The sequence below is a fragment of the Chiloscyllium punctatum genome, chromosome 26 (assembly GCF_047496795.1).
Source record: "Chiloscyllium punctatum isolate Juve2018m chromosome 26, sChiPun1.3, whole genome shotgun sequence".
Lineage (NCBI taxonomy): Eukaryota > Metazoa > Chordata > Chondrichthyes > Orectolobiformes > Hemiscylliidae > Chiloscyllium > Chiloscyllium punctatum.
Window position 1 is genome coordinate 11848743 of NC_092764.1, and position 16279 is coordinate 11865021.

Genomic DNA, 16279 nt, shown 5'->3' on the forward strand with positions numbered 1-16279 from the left:
CTGCCTCTTCAAGTCATGTTGCACTCACAGGACATTGATGAGGCCACTTATAGAATCTGTGTACAATTCTGGTCACCCGTCTATAAGAAAACTGTTGTTAAACTTGACAGGGTGCAGTAAAGGTTTACAAGGATGTTGCCAGGGCTGGAGGGTTTGAGCTACTGTGAGAGGCTGAACAGGCTGGGGCTATTTTCCCTGGAGTGTTGGAGGCTGAGGGATTGACTTTATAGAGGTTTATAAAATCATAAGGGGCTTGGATAGGAAAAATAGCTCAGGTGATTTTCCTTGGTTGGGTGAGTCCAAAATAAGACGGTAAAGGTTTAAGGTTTAAGGGGAAAGATTTAAAAAGGACCTGGAGGAATACTTTTTCACATAGAGTGGTGTGTGTATGGAATGAGTTGCCAGAGAAATGGTGAAGGCTGGGACAATTACAACATTTAAAAGGCATCTGGAAGGGTATGGAAATAGGAAAGGTTTAGAGGGATATGAGCCAAGTGCTGGCAAATGGGACTTGATTAATTCAGGATATCTGATCACCATGGACAAGTTGAACCAAGGGTCTGTTTCCGTGCTGTATGATGCTATGACTCTACGACTACACATACTTTTGATCCCATTACTTGGGGAAGGAGGCCATTGCATTGGAAGTTATATAGAGAAGGTTCACTGGACGAACTCTAGAAATGAAAGGCCTGCGTTAGGAAGAGAGATTGCGCTAGAGTTGCTGATACTTGCTTGGAAGCATGAGAGGAGATGGAATTGAGGTTTATAAGATGCTAAAGGGGATTGGCAAAGTAGACGTAGTGCAGATTTTTCCCTTGTGAAACAATCTAGAATGAGAGGTCACAGTTTAAGGCCAAGAGGTAGCAGTTTAAAACAGAGAATTACTTCTCTCAAAAGATCATGAAATCGATGTTTCAGGCAAAAGCCCTTCTTCCAGCACCGCTGTAATCTTGACTCTGATCTCCAGCATCTGCAGTCCTCACCTTCACCTACTCCTGCTCTGACTTCCTATTTCAACTTGCTTTAAGACAACCCTTAAAATCTACTTCTTTAATTAATCTTTTGTTCATCTGATCTAAAATCTGTTTAATTGTCTTAGTGCCATAATAGGCTTTAAAATGTTCCTGTGAAGTATCTTGCAATATTAAAGGAGCTGTAAGTTTAAAGTGCTGTTTTAAAGCCTTACACAAATTAGCAAGCTGCACCAAACTGATTTCCTGCGAGACTAATAGGACCCAATGACATAGAATTATGAAACCTTCATAACCATTGTCTTTTTTAAAACTAGTAATGTCATGAAACAATGTCAAACATTTTAGAAATCAGCAGAGGGCTTTTTTATTTAATAATTTACACGGAGCAGTCATCTGGGAATGCACTCCACTCGAGTGATTTTAAAGAGTGACACTCTCATATATCTTGAAGAGACTTGAATATACATATCTTTTGGCTTTTTCTTTCTTCATTTGCCATTGAACTTTGTTCTGAGATGGGTCTTCAAAGTGAGCTCACTTTTTTTTACTGAATATATTGGCAGTATAAATCAAACAGTATTTTCACCAACTTGCAAAAGCTGATGTATAACTCAATTAAATGACATGCTGTAGGTGGAAACAGGAAGTAGCAAAATGGGAGAGACTTTAGCAAAATTTTAGAACGTGTTATTCAATGTGAAAAGGTGCCAGATTTGGATCTAAAGATTAACCAGAATATTTTCTAAACAGTGATATGTTTTGGAAACTATGTCCTTTAAAATTAAATCTTCCTTGTATTTCCTGTATAAAATGAGATGTGAGTTAACTGCTGTTCCAATGGTAACTGGCTTTCATCAAAATCTGAGTAAATTCCTCATAAATAAAAATTAAAGGAAAAAGTGAGAAAGGTCACATGAATTGTCAGGATCACCAAGATCATGATGGTCCCATTGAACTGATGTTCATACGTTTATCTTGTGCCTTGTCTAGCCTATTATCAATGTAGTTTTTTGAGAAAATAGGAAGATTTGGTCTGAGAAAGAACGACCTTTAGTTAAGCATGCTCAGGGGTCAATGGTCATCCCAATGTCATGAGTAACTTGTCCAGGTACTGTTGTCTGAAATGATTGAGACAAATGATCCCAGCAGTAAAAACCCCTTTGGGCGGCATAGTGGTTAGTACTGCTGCCTCATAGCACCAGGGACCCAGGTTCGATTCCCACCTCAGGCGACTGTCTTGTGAGGAATTTGCACAATTTCCCCGTGTCTGTGTGGGTTTCCTCTGGGTGCTCCAGTTTCCTCCCGCAGGCCAGGTTAATTGGTCATTCTAAATTGTCCATAGTGTTCAGGGATGTGTAGGTTAGGTGCATTAGTTAGGGCAAATGTAGGGAAATGGGTCTGGGTGGGTTATCCTTCGGAGAGTCAGTGCTGACTTTTTGGGTCAAATAGCCTTTTTCCACACTGTAGGGATTCTAATCTAAATGCTGTATAGACAGTGAATCCCAAGAATAAGTTATATTAACAGGGGTAGGTGGAAAGTGAGGTAGCAAGGGTACAAATACCTACTTCTTAGGTAAAGACCAGGAGCTTCCCTACAGCCTAAAGGAAGAATAAAGGCAGTTAACAACAAAGACATGAATATCCCAACTCCCCAAACCATTGTCTCTGCCTCTCCATTCTACAGACACCTTTGAATTGGGTAAGCATTCTCATCTGTCATGAGCTGTATATTTCCTTGCTCCATCTAATTGAATAAGACTCCTGAACAAGCCTAATAAACTACCTCAGAATTCCTTCTGAATGGTTGACTGCCTATATAATGATGTTATTTCTGATAATAATGAGGCTGAGCTTGAGACTCACTGCTGGAGGCCCTTCAAAAGGGCAAGAGCACTTCACAGATACTCATATAGTAGTTAAAAGATACCAGTGACCAATGCAGTCTATGGAAATCTTAAGGCATTAACCTATTGTGTAGATTGCAAATCCTTACTGCTCTTGACTCTATTATGCAACACTACAAATTAATGCCTCTAAATGATTCAATGGTAATATTGAGCTTCCTGAACAGGTTGACCCTCCTGGCCTAAGTAGGAAGAATCTGCATTTTAACCATAGTTTGCACAAGGTGCTGGAGCTGCTCAGTTCATACCTTGGATTATCAAGCATCATGTAGCATCAAGGACTGTTAGGCTCTGTTTCAGCAGTATAAACACAATGAAGTGCAGATACTGGAAATCTGAAGCAACACAGACAGTGACGGAGAAACTCAACAGGTCTGACAGCATCTGTAGGGAGGCAAACAGAGTTAATGTTTTGTGTTCAGTTCTGATGAATTCAACTGCTCCAGTGGTGCGCAATAACAAATTGATTAGAAAATCTGAAAGGTTAAGTGTCGATTAAACTAAACCATTGACAGCTTTCTCTTGGAGATATATGTAAATCTTTCTTGAAGAGAACAGGATTGAACGCAAGGCATTCAAACCAAGCAAAGAGAATGCAGACAATCCGACACAACATGACCATCCATCCTCCATACCCATTTCACCCCTGCTGCTGACTCCTGGGATGAAAGGGTTAACTTATCAGCAACAGCTAAACAGGTTTGACACTTTATTCCTGACAGCCTAGAAGAATGAGCGGTGACCTTACTAAAAAATGCAAGATTCCAAGGAGTCTGGACCAGGATAGAGGTTGAGGAGTTGTTTCCACTTATGAAGTCATTTCAAACTAGAGAACAAAGTTCCAGAATATGGAGATGCTTGCTTAAAGCGGAGATATGAAGTGGTTTCCTTCCCAACAGTGCAGTGAGTGTCTAGAATGTTCTCCCATAGAGAGATGTAGAGGGTGCATCACTTAAAGAAGATCGCGTCGGAATTTTGAATTATTGGGGAGTTGAGGGCCATGAGAAACTGGCACAATAAAAAGGGTGGAGGCCTGGAGCGGATCAGCCATAATGTTATTGAATGGTGATGCAGGCTTGAGGAACTGAGTGGTCTACTCCTGCTCTTATTTGATATGTTCTTATATTCACACTGTACCACTGGCCAGAACTTCAGCCTGGGTCTGGGGATTATTAGTGTAATGGTACTATCATAATTCTATTGTCTGCTGTTGGTACATTTTGTGTGAAAATCTCCAATAGAGCGCAGGAAATAGAAATGTATGGAAAGTGAGCAGGAATAGGCCATTTGGCCCACCAAGCCTGTGCTTTGATTCAACTGAATCACAGCCAATCCACTTCAATGATGTTTTGTTGCATGATTCTCCACATCCCTTAATGCATTCAATTTCTAGAAATCAATTAAACTCCATCTTCAATATACTCAATGACTTAGACTCAACAGACTAAGGGGAGAATTTTGAACATTCACCACCCTCTGAGTGAATGTCTTCCTCCTCATCTCTGTCCTAAATGTGTTACATATTTACCTGAGGCTTCATCCCAGATTCTACACTATCCCAGCCAGACAGGAGTCAATTGAACACAAATGTTAAGCATAGCTGTGCTTCCCACTGTGGGAAATAATCCACTGACACTCCCAAATGAAACCTTCCTGCAAAGACTGAGATGGTTCAGGTTTGACATTGCTCTCAGAGATAGGACAACCTTCAACAGCAGCAATAGCAGGGATTTATTTAGTGCCTTAAAATGGTCAAAAAGTGCTTCACAGAGACAGAATCAGACACAATAAATTGACTCAGTTAAAGCAGTAGATGTTAAGGCAAGTCATCAACCTGTTTGGTCAAAGAGTTACTTCTTTAAGTAATGTCTGAAAGGAGTAGAGGAAGGTGTTGATGCCAAATGGTGAAGGGAGGAAATTCCAGAGTTGAGGACTGTAGTAATAGTCAGTTGAAGTATCCTAGCAGCAACCTATTTTCCTTTGACTCGATCTGAGGACCGAATTGTTTTAATTGATAGAAGAAAACTACCAGCGAGTCTCAACAAGAAGATGATGTCGTCTGAACAAGACGTAGTTCATTGCCAGAATGCAATTATAGATATATCGTATATATTATGTTGTATAAGGGCTTTGGTAATGTAAACATAATGTCCCTACCTCTGCGCTACCTCTGCTTCAAAGGTGTGTCATAACATGTCTGAACATGCTGGTTAAAAATATCTACATCAGTTCCTGAGACATTGTTACTCAGACTGTGGAGACCTGTGGATATTGACACTCGATGGGATCATAACATGTTCTGTCTTATCCCGACCCAATCCAGTACAACATTATCTGACTGGATGTATAAAATGCATTCTCTAACATTAACTCTTTCATTAACCATTTAACATGTTCAACAAGATCCTGGAGAGTTAACGGTGCAAAGAACAATAGTGGAACAAAGGATTCTGAAGTCACCCAAAATTAAGCAAGAGGAGAGATTTTGAAGGATGCCTGACCTAAAAGAACAAAGTTATAAATGAGGATAAGGGGTTGTTAAGACATGGAAGTCAGGGATGACAATTTGAATTTAAAGTACTGGTGAACTGAGAGGAGAAAGTGAGGACTGCAGATGTTGGAGATCAGCATCGAAAAGTGTGAACAGAGATCATAGAACATAGAACAGTACAGCACAGAACAGGCCCTTCAGCCCACGAAGTTGTGCCGACCACTGATCCTCATGTATGCCCCCTCAAATTTCTGTGACCATATGTATGTCGAGGAGTCTCTTAAATGTCCCCAATGACCCTGCCTCCACAACTGCTGCTGGCAATGCATTCCACGCTCTCACAACTCTCTGTGTAAAGAACCTGCCTCTGACATCCCCTCTATACTTTCCTCCAACTAGCTTAAAACTATGACCCCTCGTGTTCGTCATTTCTGACCTGGGAAATAGTCTCTGGCTATCGACTCTATCTATGCCTCTCATTATCTTGTATACCTCAATTAGGTCCCCTCTTCTCCTCCTTTTCTCCAATGAAAAAAGTCCGAGCTCAGTCAACCTCTCTTCATAAGATAAGCCCTCCAGTCCAGGCAGCATCATGGTAAACCTCCTCTGAACCCTCTCCAAAGCATCCACATCTTTCCTATAATAAGGCGACCAGAACTGGATGCAGTATTCCAAGAGCGGTCTAACCAAAGTTTTATAGAGCTGCAACAAGATCTCACGACTCTTAAACTCAATCCCCCTGTTAATGAAAGCCAAAACACCATATGTTTTCTCAACAACCCTGTCCACATGGGTGGCCATTTTAAGGGATCTATGTACTTGCACCCCAAGATCCCTCTGTTCCTCCACACTACCAAGAATCCTATCCTTAATCCTGTACTCAGCTTTCAAATTCAACCTTCCAAAATGCATCACCTCACAGTTATCCAGGTTGAACTCCATCTGCCACCTCTCAGCCCATCTCTGCATCCTGTCAATGTCCCGCTGCAGCCTACAACAGCCCCCTATACTGTCAACGACACCTCCAACCTTTGTGTCATCTGCAAACTTGCTGACCCATCCTTCAATCCCCTCATCCAAGTCATTAATAAAAATTACAAACAATAGAGGCCCAAGGACAGAGCCCTGTGGAACACCACTCACCACAGACTTCCAGGCAGAATATTTTCCTTCTACTACCACTCGCTGTCTTCTGTTGGCCAGCCAATTCTGTATCCAGACAGCTATATTCCCCTGAATCCCATTCCTCCTGACCTTCTGAATGAGCCTATCATGGGGAACCTTATCAAATGCCCTGCTGAAGTCCATATACACCACATCCACAGCTCGACCCTCATCATCTTTTCTAGTCACATCCTCAAAGAACTCAATAAGGTTTGTAAGGATGACCTGCCCCTCACAAAGCCGTGTTGACTGCATTTAATCAATCCATGGTCTACCAGATGGTCAAAAATCCCATCCCTCAGAATCCTTTCTAACACCTTGCAGACAACAGACGTAAGACTTACTGGTCTGTAATTGCCGGGGATTTCCCTATTTCCTTTCTTGAAGAGAGGAATTACATTTACTTCTCTCCTGTCCTCAGGTACGACTCCAGTGGAGAGCGAGGATGAAAAGATCTTCGCAAGTGGCGAAGCAATTGCATTCCTCATTTCCCAAAGCAGCCAAGGACAAATCTGTCTAGGCCTGGCGACTTGTCAATCTTAATGTTTGACAAAATTTTCAGCACATCAGCTTCCTCTATCTCTATCCATTCCAGCATGCACACCTGCTCTTCAAAGGTTTCATTCACTACAAAGTTTGTTTCTTTCATAAAGACATAAGCAAAAAACTAATTTAGGGCTTCCCCTACCTCCTCAGACTCCATACACAAGTTCCCTATGCTATCCCTGATCGGCCCTACTCTTCCTTTGACCATTCTCTTATTCCTCACATAAGTGTAAAATGCCTTTGTGTTCTCCCTGATCTGTTCTGCCAAGCCTTTCTCGTGCCTTCTCCTGGCTCTCCTCAGACCATTTTTAAGCTTCTTCCTCGCTTGCCTGTAATCCTCTAGAGCTGATCTTGACACTACTTCCTCCACCTTATGTAAGCTACCTTTTTGCTTTTGACGAGAAGCTCCACCGCTCTCGTCATTCAAGGTTCCTTTATCTTACCACTTCTTGCCTGTCTCAGAGGGACATATTTATTCATCACTTGCAACAACTGTTCCTTAAACAGTCTCCACATGTCTATAGTGCCTTTACCATGGAACAATTGCTCCCAATCCATGCTTCCTAACTCATGTCTAATCGCATCATAGTTTCCTCTTCCCCAATTAAATATCCTCCTATTTTGCCTAATCCTCTCCTTCTCCATAGCTATGTAGAATGTGAGACAGTTGTGGTCACTATCACCAAAACGCTCTCCCACCACAAGATCTGATACCTGTCCCGGCTCGTTTCCGAGCACTAAGTCTAGAATGGCCTCTTCCCTCATCGGCCTGTCAACGTACTGAGTTAGGAAACCCTCCTGAACACACCTTACAAAAACAGCTCCATTCAAATCTTCTGCTCGAAGGAGGTTCCAATCAGTATTGGGAAAGTTAAAGTCACCCATTACAACAATCTTACTACGTCCACACTTTTCCAAAATCTGCTGACCTATGTTTTCTTCCATCTCCCTGCTGCTACTGGGGGGCCTGTAGTAAACCCCTAAAGAGGTGACTGCTCCCTTGCTGTTCCTAATTTCCACCCATACTGACTCAGTAGGCAGATCTTCTTCGACAATGGAAGCTTCTGGAGCTGTGATACCCTCTCTGATTAGTAGTGCTACACCCCCTCCTCTTTTTACCCCCTCCCTAATCTTTTTAAATGCTCTAAACCCTGGAACATCCAGCAACCATTCCTGCTCCTGAGAAACCCATGTCTCTGTTATGGCTACAACATCATAGCACCAGGTACTGATCCATGCTTTAAGTTCGTCACTTTTATTTCTGATGCTCCTTGCGTTAAAGCAAACACACTCTAACTGATACCTTGGTTCCTTGCCAGGAAAATCCTTCCCACTAGCTGGTCTACCTCTTGCTATTGCCTCATCTGCATCAACTCTCACCTCTTGTATACAGGTCAGGTTCCCACCCCTCTGCCATACTAGTATAAACCCTCTCGAACTACTCGAGCAAACCTTCCACCCAGGACATTGGTCCCCTTCCAGTTCAGATGCAACCCGTCCTTCTTGTACAGGTCCCACCTTCCCCAGAAGGCATCCCAATTATCTACATATCTGAAGCCCTCCCTCCTACACCAGCTGCGCAGCCACGTGTTAAGCTGCGCCCGTTCCCTGTTCCTCGCCTCACTATCTTGTGGCACTGGTAGTAAACTAGAGAACAGTACTCTGTTCGTCCTGCTTTGCAGCTTCCATCCTAACTCACTGAAATCACTTTTTATATCCTCGATCCTTTTCCTGGCTATATCATTAGCCGCCTTGCTGATATATATGGTCATTGCTTTCCTTCCCGGCTGCCCCTCTGGTCCTCGCCACTTCCTCCGCTGCTCCCACTCCTTCTGTGAAAGGGAAAACACTGCTGTCCGCTACTGGTAAGTAATTTAAAAAAAAAAACTGCCTTACCTTAGCTGCAGTCTTCCGGGTTCGTCTTACCTCCGCTGTTGCTTGCACTCAAAAAAAAAGCACAGCTGGTCAAGTAGCATCTGAGGAACAGGAAAATTGACATTTTGGGTGAAAGCCCTTCCTTGTGAATGTTGGCGGAGGAGAGGAAGGAGTCTGAGAGACAAATAGAAAGCTGGAACTCTGGGGAGGGAGCTTCGAAGGCGATAGGTAGAAACTGTTAGTCAACATGTTCAGAAAGGCAGGAGAGAAGAAACTTTCTCAGAGGCTGAGAAGCTAATCACAGAAACAAGCAGCAGCTAGTCTTTTTGACTTAACCACAAGTTTAGTTTGTGGTTTGGTTACACTTTGTATAATATTTAGGTTTCCCTTTGAGTCCTTCCCCTACATAACAGGACTGGACTGTGGTAAGTTTCTACAAAACTCCATTTGTTTTCAGTGTCAAACATAGTACATTTCTCAGTCAGTACATCTTTCCCTGGTACAGATTGTTCTTTCCCTCTTCTCTGTTTCTAACTCAAAGTGTTTGATTGGCAGGTCTTTTTTAGAAGATTAGTCTTTGTTGTATTGTGAGAAATTCAACAGCCAAAATGCATACAGCCAGATTCCACAAACAGCAGAGGTAACGATGAAACTAAATTAGAATTAGAATTAGGTTCATTGTCAAATGTACTCAAGAACAGGTGTGTATGAATACAGCTGAAAGTGTACAAAGTCACCATTTTCAGCACTATCATAGGTACAAACAAACCTTGGTACAAAATCATAGATATAAATTAGAAAAATGAAAAAAATGAAGTTAAAAGATCAGCATTACAGTCCTTATAAAGCTAAGTACAAAAATACAGAGTGTCAAAAGTTTAGGTATAAATTAGAAAAATACAGAAACTAAAGTAAAAGTTCAGCGTTACAGTCTTTCTCCAGCAGAGAATCCATGCTGGAATTCATTGAGGAGGCTAGGAGTCCACTCTGTGCTTCATCAAGGCTGTGAGTCCAGGTGATACTTATTCAGTGATGTTGGTTGACATTTAATTTTTGGATAGAACCTCAGGGAGAACGCCTGTGCTCTTCTTTGAAGTAGTCTCATAGGATCTTTTACATTCACCTGACAGGACCTGAGATATATGACACATCCAAGTGACAACACCTCTGACAATGCAACACCGGTGTATTAGTGTGGGCTTTTGTGTTCAAGCCTCGGAAGTTGAACTGAAAATGAACTATACTGAGAAGAACGATGATTCTTTTCTCAGCTTGTCACATGAAGCAGTTGCAAAAAGCTATTAGACTGTATCAGGGAAGAATTGGACAGAATGTGCAAAAGGCTAAGGGCTCATGATGCATGATTAACCTGCATGGCTGGTGGATATAATGTAGTCAAGATATAATGTGTTAATACTGCTTAAGCATTTAAATAATTTGTGAATGTTTTTATTCATTCATGGGATGAAGGAGTGGCTACATGGGAGAGCATTTATTTCCCATCCTTAACTGCCAGCAAGGCAGTAAAGAAACAACCACATTGGCTATGGGTCTGGAGTCATATGTAGGCCAGACCAGATTAGAATGGCAGATTCTATCCCTGAAGGACATTGGTTAACTAGATGTGTTTTTCTAACAATTGACAATGGCTTCATGGTCATCATTGGACTCTTAATTCCAGAGTTTTATTGAATTCAAATTGCACCATCTGCTGTGGTGGGATTCGAACCCCACATCCCCGGAGCATTACCTAGGTCTCTGCAATAACAATCCAGTGATAATACCATTCATCACCCAACACGGTGCTTATTATTTGCACAAACACAGGCCCTCGCAGCAGAAGGTGGAACCTAAAGGAAGTCAGCAGCTGCTAACTGGATGATGATCTGCCAAGACAGTGGGAAATAAAGTTTACTCTCATTGAATAGAAAGCATGAAGAACCTCCTTTATGTCAACTGTAAGCTGTTGGTCAGCTCTCTCTATTCATCCTGGATGGAGTTTGAGCGCACCAGCATAATTATATCGATAGGCAATTTGTTCAGCTCTCTGTTTGGAGGTCTTTGCTACAAAATGGACAGAATTCCACAAGAACCACCTTAATGAAGCACAGATGTCTCATACGCCAAGGTTCATGTTGGAAAACTGCTTGATATGGCCTCCTCTGGTCTCAGTAAATTTTGTTCAGTTTTCTAGTGATGTTTTGAGGTGAGATGATAGCATGGAAGTATCATCACTGGACTATTAATCCAGAAACCCAGGTAGTGTTCGAAGGATCCAGGTTCAAATGGTGGAATTTGAATTCAGTTACAAAACATCTGGAATGAAGAGTCTAATGATGACTATGAACTTGTTGCCAATTGTTGGGAAAAACCCATCTGGTTCACTAACGTATCCTTGGGGGAGGAAATTGCTATCATTATCTGGTTTATTCTATATGTGACTCCTGACCCACACCAATATGGTTGACTCTTAACTGCCCAATGGGCAATAAATGCTGGTCTAGCCAGTGATACCTACATCCCATGAATGATTTTTTTAAAAAATTGAGTCACGCAGAAGATCAGCTAGGGCAACACCACCTGGGAGCAAATGACTAGTGCCCAAACCTTGAACATGTCAAAAAAGGACTTCAGCTTCTGCCACACTATTTAGCCCAATAGACTTTTGGAACATGAAGCTGCCATATACAGAATACCAGTCACAGTGTGGTTGGATTGTTTGCCGGGAGAAAGTGAGGACTGCAAATGCTAGAGATCAGTCAAAAAGTGTGGCGCTGGAAAAGCACACAGCTCAGGCAGTATCCGAGGAACAGGAGAATTGATGTTTCAGGCATAAACTCTTCATAAGGAATCTTATTTCAGAAACATGCATAGTTTGCTGCCCATTTTCTGACTAAGTTTACAAGACCTGCGCCGTCTTCGGTGGAAGAGGGTGAACCACTCGAGTCTAATGAGTAGAATCTCTTACAGTTTATTGCATGATAACAATGAAGTCCAAGTTTCATAAGACTGACATTTTCACTGAAATGGTTAGGAAGGGTCTATGCTGTTCAAAGGCCAAACTGTCTGTCTTTCCCCATCTACAGTATCAGTAAGAAAAATAGTCCCATGAGAAGACACTGTATAACAAGATGTAAGATTTGCGTGACAGCAATCAGATACAAGTTTAGACATCTGTGACTTTATTTGGAGATCAGAGATAAATAGTTTGTCCTCTTCAAGATCCTAAAATGTTCCAGCTTTGTCAATCTAATTCCTGATGACATCAGGAGATTGTGTGAAACTTAAACAAACACAGAGAATGCTGGAGAAACTCAGCGGGTCTGACAGCATTTGTGCACAGAGAAACAAAGTTAACATTACAAGTCCAGTATGATTCTTCACCTTTCACATCTATCCACTCCACCCTCCTCTCTGATCTATCACCTTCTCCCCCACTTTCATCTACCTATTGCATCCTCAGCTACCTTCCACCCAGTCCCACCTCCTCCCATTTATCTCTCAGCACCCTGGCCCACAAGCCTCATTCCTGACGAAGGGCTTATGCCTGAAACATCAATTCTCTTGGTCCTTGGATGCTGCCTGATCAGCTTTGCTTTTCCAGCACTCTTGACCCCGCAGAACTGAGACTGTTATGGATGGAACTTCATGCAGACTTCAACATTAATTCTGTCAGAATATTATCCTACATAACAGAAAAAAAACCTGTGGCAATTACCAAACAAATAAAAAAAACTCAAAATATAAACCTGCTAGTGTCTGAGAATCATCTTGCACAAGATAAGATGGGGTTCACACACTAACACGTGCATTTTGGCTCACTTTGTTCCAAAGCGCATACACGTATTGTGAACACTATTTTTGAAGTTCTAATGATAACTCCCAAATAAACAGCCACTACCAATCACAATTTCTCAACCCTATGTATTTGCCTCATAGCTTTAAAAGCTGACTTTCAGAACATCCATTCTCTGAGCACTTCTTTCTCCTCAGTCAGTGTAGCGTAACTAATGATGATCCCTTGCTTCATAGACAGTCATAGCTGACTTGACTAAATTCTCATTAGACTTTAAAAAGTTATCTATTTTGACCACTGCCAGTTCGACAATTTCCCCGTCATGCAGCAATGGATTATTTAATCTGCAACGTTTTATATCAGATCCAGAAAATGAAGGAACACAGGCGAATAAGTCCAATGTGGGTGACTTGAATCAAACTATCAGGTCCATTGCCACTTCATTCCCTTTTTTGGGATTTTTAAAAATCACTTGAAATTTTCAACTCTCTTGATGCAATTGTGAAATAATCAGACAGAGATTATCAGCAATGTGTCTGATGTACAGAGACTTAAGACACAAAAGTACTATCAATTTGTATTCTATCTGTGATTAAGTCACAGCCATTTCATGAGCACAATCATTTATATTTGATTTTATTAATTTTAATAAAATGTAATTGCAATTACCTAGACTTTAAGGAGAAAGAAGCAAGCGAGGTAAAAGAATAGACAATAAAGTGGTTGGCTATTTTAATGCTTTGAGCAGGATTCTTGAGTGTATTTATTAACCAAGATGTCAATGGCTGGCCTTTTTCATTTTGGAGTTAAGATATGATGGTGGGCATCTCAAAGAGCTTGATGGTCCACTCCTATTTTCAATACGTTCTATATTTCTATATCTTAGATATTGTCACATCCTCCCTGACAGGTGTTGAGTTTTCTGGAGTGGATCATCCATTCTTCATATCTTTCCATTTGCAGCAGCTAAATAGTGAGCCATGTCCAACACAGGTCTCCCTCAGGACTTCACCCTGGCAGTTATTGTATCAAAGTCACAAGCAGCTAAGAGGACAACTTTGCCTTTAATCAAAATAGTAGTGCAACCTGCTCCTTGGATGCTGCCTGACCTGCTGTGCTTTTCCAGCACCACTCTAATCTAGACTTTGCAACCTTTCAATCAGAGGTATATTAAAGAGGACAGTAAAAGAAACATGTAGTTCAGAGGTGGGCAGCTTATTGAGCCATGACCCTGTTACCTTAAAGTCTTCGGATCCTTCTCAGAATTGTCAGCATTGGATTTTGCCTTAAGTGCATCCTCCCCATTCCTCCAGCTTCTCCTCTCCCAAGATCCAGCCCAGTAAACACAGCCTTGGGCCAACAATGACTACCTGCATTTCCTTTTGAGCTGTTGTTTTTTTTTTATTCATTCACAGAATGAATCACTGTCATCCATAATTGCTCAAAGGGCAGTTAAAAGCTGACCACATTGATGTGCATCTGGAGTCACTTGCAGGCTAGACCTGGTAAGGATGGCAGTTTCTTTCCCTAAAGGGCATTAGTGAATCAAATGGCTTCTTTCCTGAAAGTGGTCACCATTAGAACCATAATTCACAGATTTTTATTAAATTCAAATTCCACCATCTGCCATGACAGGGTTTGAACCTGTCCCCCCCCCCCCCCCCCCCCCAAAACGTTCCTGGGTTAACAGTTCAGCAATTACTCCACTAGGCCATCACACCCCTGAAATGCTTCTAACTTCATTTGAAAAGCAAGATGAACAGAAAAATGATGAGGTTGATGTATATTATGTTCATATGGGTTTTCACAATTTGCGGAGCCTCTGGTTCACGCAGACAGTCATCTTTCTCTGAGACTTGCATGCTGTAAGATAGCACTATGAGGAGTGTCTGCCATCTCACAGTGTGTCTGTCTCCTCACCAAACATCATACATTCCATCGGTTTTACTGGACAGCTCCTTACAAGGAATATAACTGGGCATGGTGCCCAGGCCACTGTGATCTAGCCAAGTCACCCTCCAACAATCAGCTTCTTTTCAGGAAGGTTAAAGCAGAACCTTTCTAATTTCAGTTCTGAGGAAGGATCTCTGGACACAAAATGTTAACTCTGATTTCTCTCCGCAGATGCTGCTCGACGTTCTGAGCTTTTCCAGCAATTTCTATTTTTGGTCCCTTCTAATGGAGCCTTGGTGTGATGGCACTGCCAGTTATCATCCACTTACCCATGCCCCATGCACCCTTACCCCAGTGCCCAGCTCTTGTTGCTCCTCCGTTTCAATGGCAGGAGCTGGGTGCCGTGATTGGCTGGCACCACTGGGGCAGTTTTGAGATGTGCATTGCCCCTTCCTTGCTGCATAGCTTCCTGCCACATTCGAGAGATCAGAATGTGGTGATCAGGCAAAAATGGACTTCGGATTCACGGCTTGAAAAGCTGGACAATGATTTAACTGTTGATGGTGTTCTGCCATTGCAACAATGTAGAGCCGCTGATTGTCTCCTGACTAACATGAGAATCCTTCAGTTGGCCAAAGCATGCAAGATGGAAGTCTCCCCATCCCAAATAACACTTCTCCAACACATTTTTACTTTGATAGAAATTTGAACAGTTCTGTTAAGAGACTTTCGGAATTGTGAGATTCAGTTTGCTTATTAGGTCACCAATCCTCCCACAGACTGTAACCCACCGTCTCAACTTCTCCAGTTCAACCCCATCTCTGTTTCTCATATGCTCCCCTTCTTAATGTGCTGCTAATCACTGACAGCATTGAGCTCCCCAGCTATGGCACCTTGTAATTGAAATCCCAGTGCCCTACAGAGTCTTGTCCCTCATTGTTCAAAGCCACATCTCACATGACATTCCTCGACCAACCTCCCAAGAAACTCTGTGACCATGTGCTCGCTAACTGTATCCTTGCAAATCCTTGACTACACCATACTGCTCTCCCTTTTCTGGTAACCATTCCCCCCACTTTAACACAGGCATGGTTGCTCAATGGTTAGCATTGCTGTCTCACAGTGCTGGAGACCTGGGTTTGATTCCGCCTTGGACAACTATCTGTGCGGAGTTTGCATATTCTTCCCATGTCTGCTCTGGGTTCTTCCCACAGTCTAAAGACATGTAGGTTAGGTGGATTGGCCATGCTGAATTTTCCAATGAGTCCAGGGATGTGTAGGCTAGGTGGATTGTCCCTGGGAAATGTGGGATTACAGGCAGAGAGTAGGAGTGTGGATCTGGCTCAGAAGCTCTTTGAAGGGGTGATGAGGACTCGATGGATCAAATGGCCTGCTTCCATAATTTAGGGATTCTATGATTCGAACAGTCCCTCCCAAACCACGGACCACCAGCGCACAGACTCACTGGAGTCCAGCGCCTACATTGACTTCAAGGCCAACCACTGGACTGGGGAATAGTTCAGGGCAGAAGTGAGGACTGCAGATGCTGGAAACCCTGGAGGCTCCCTGTCTCTATTCCTGATGAAGGGCTTTTGCCTGAAACATCAATTTTCCTGCTCCTTGGATGCTGCCT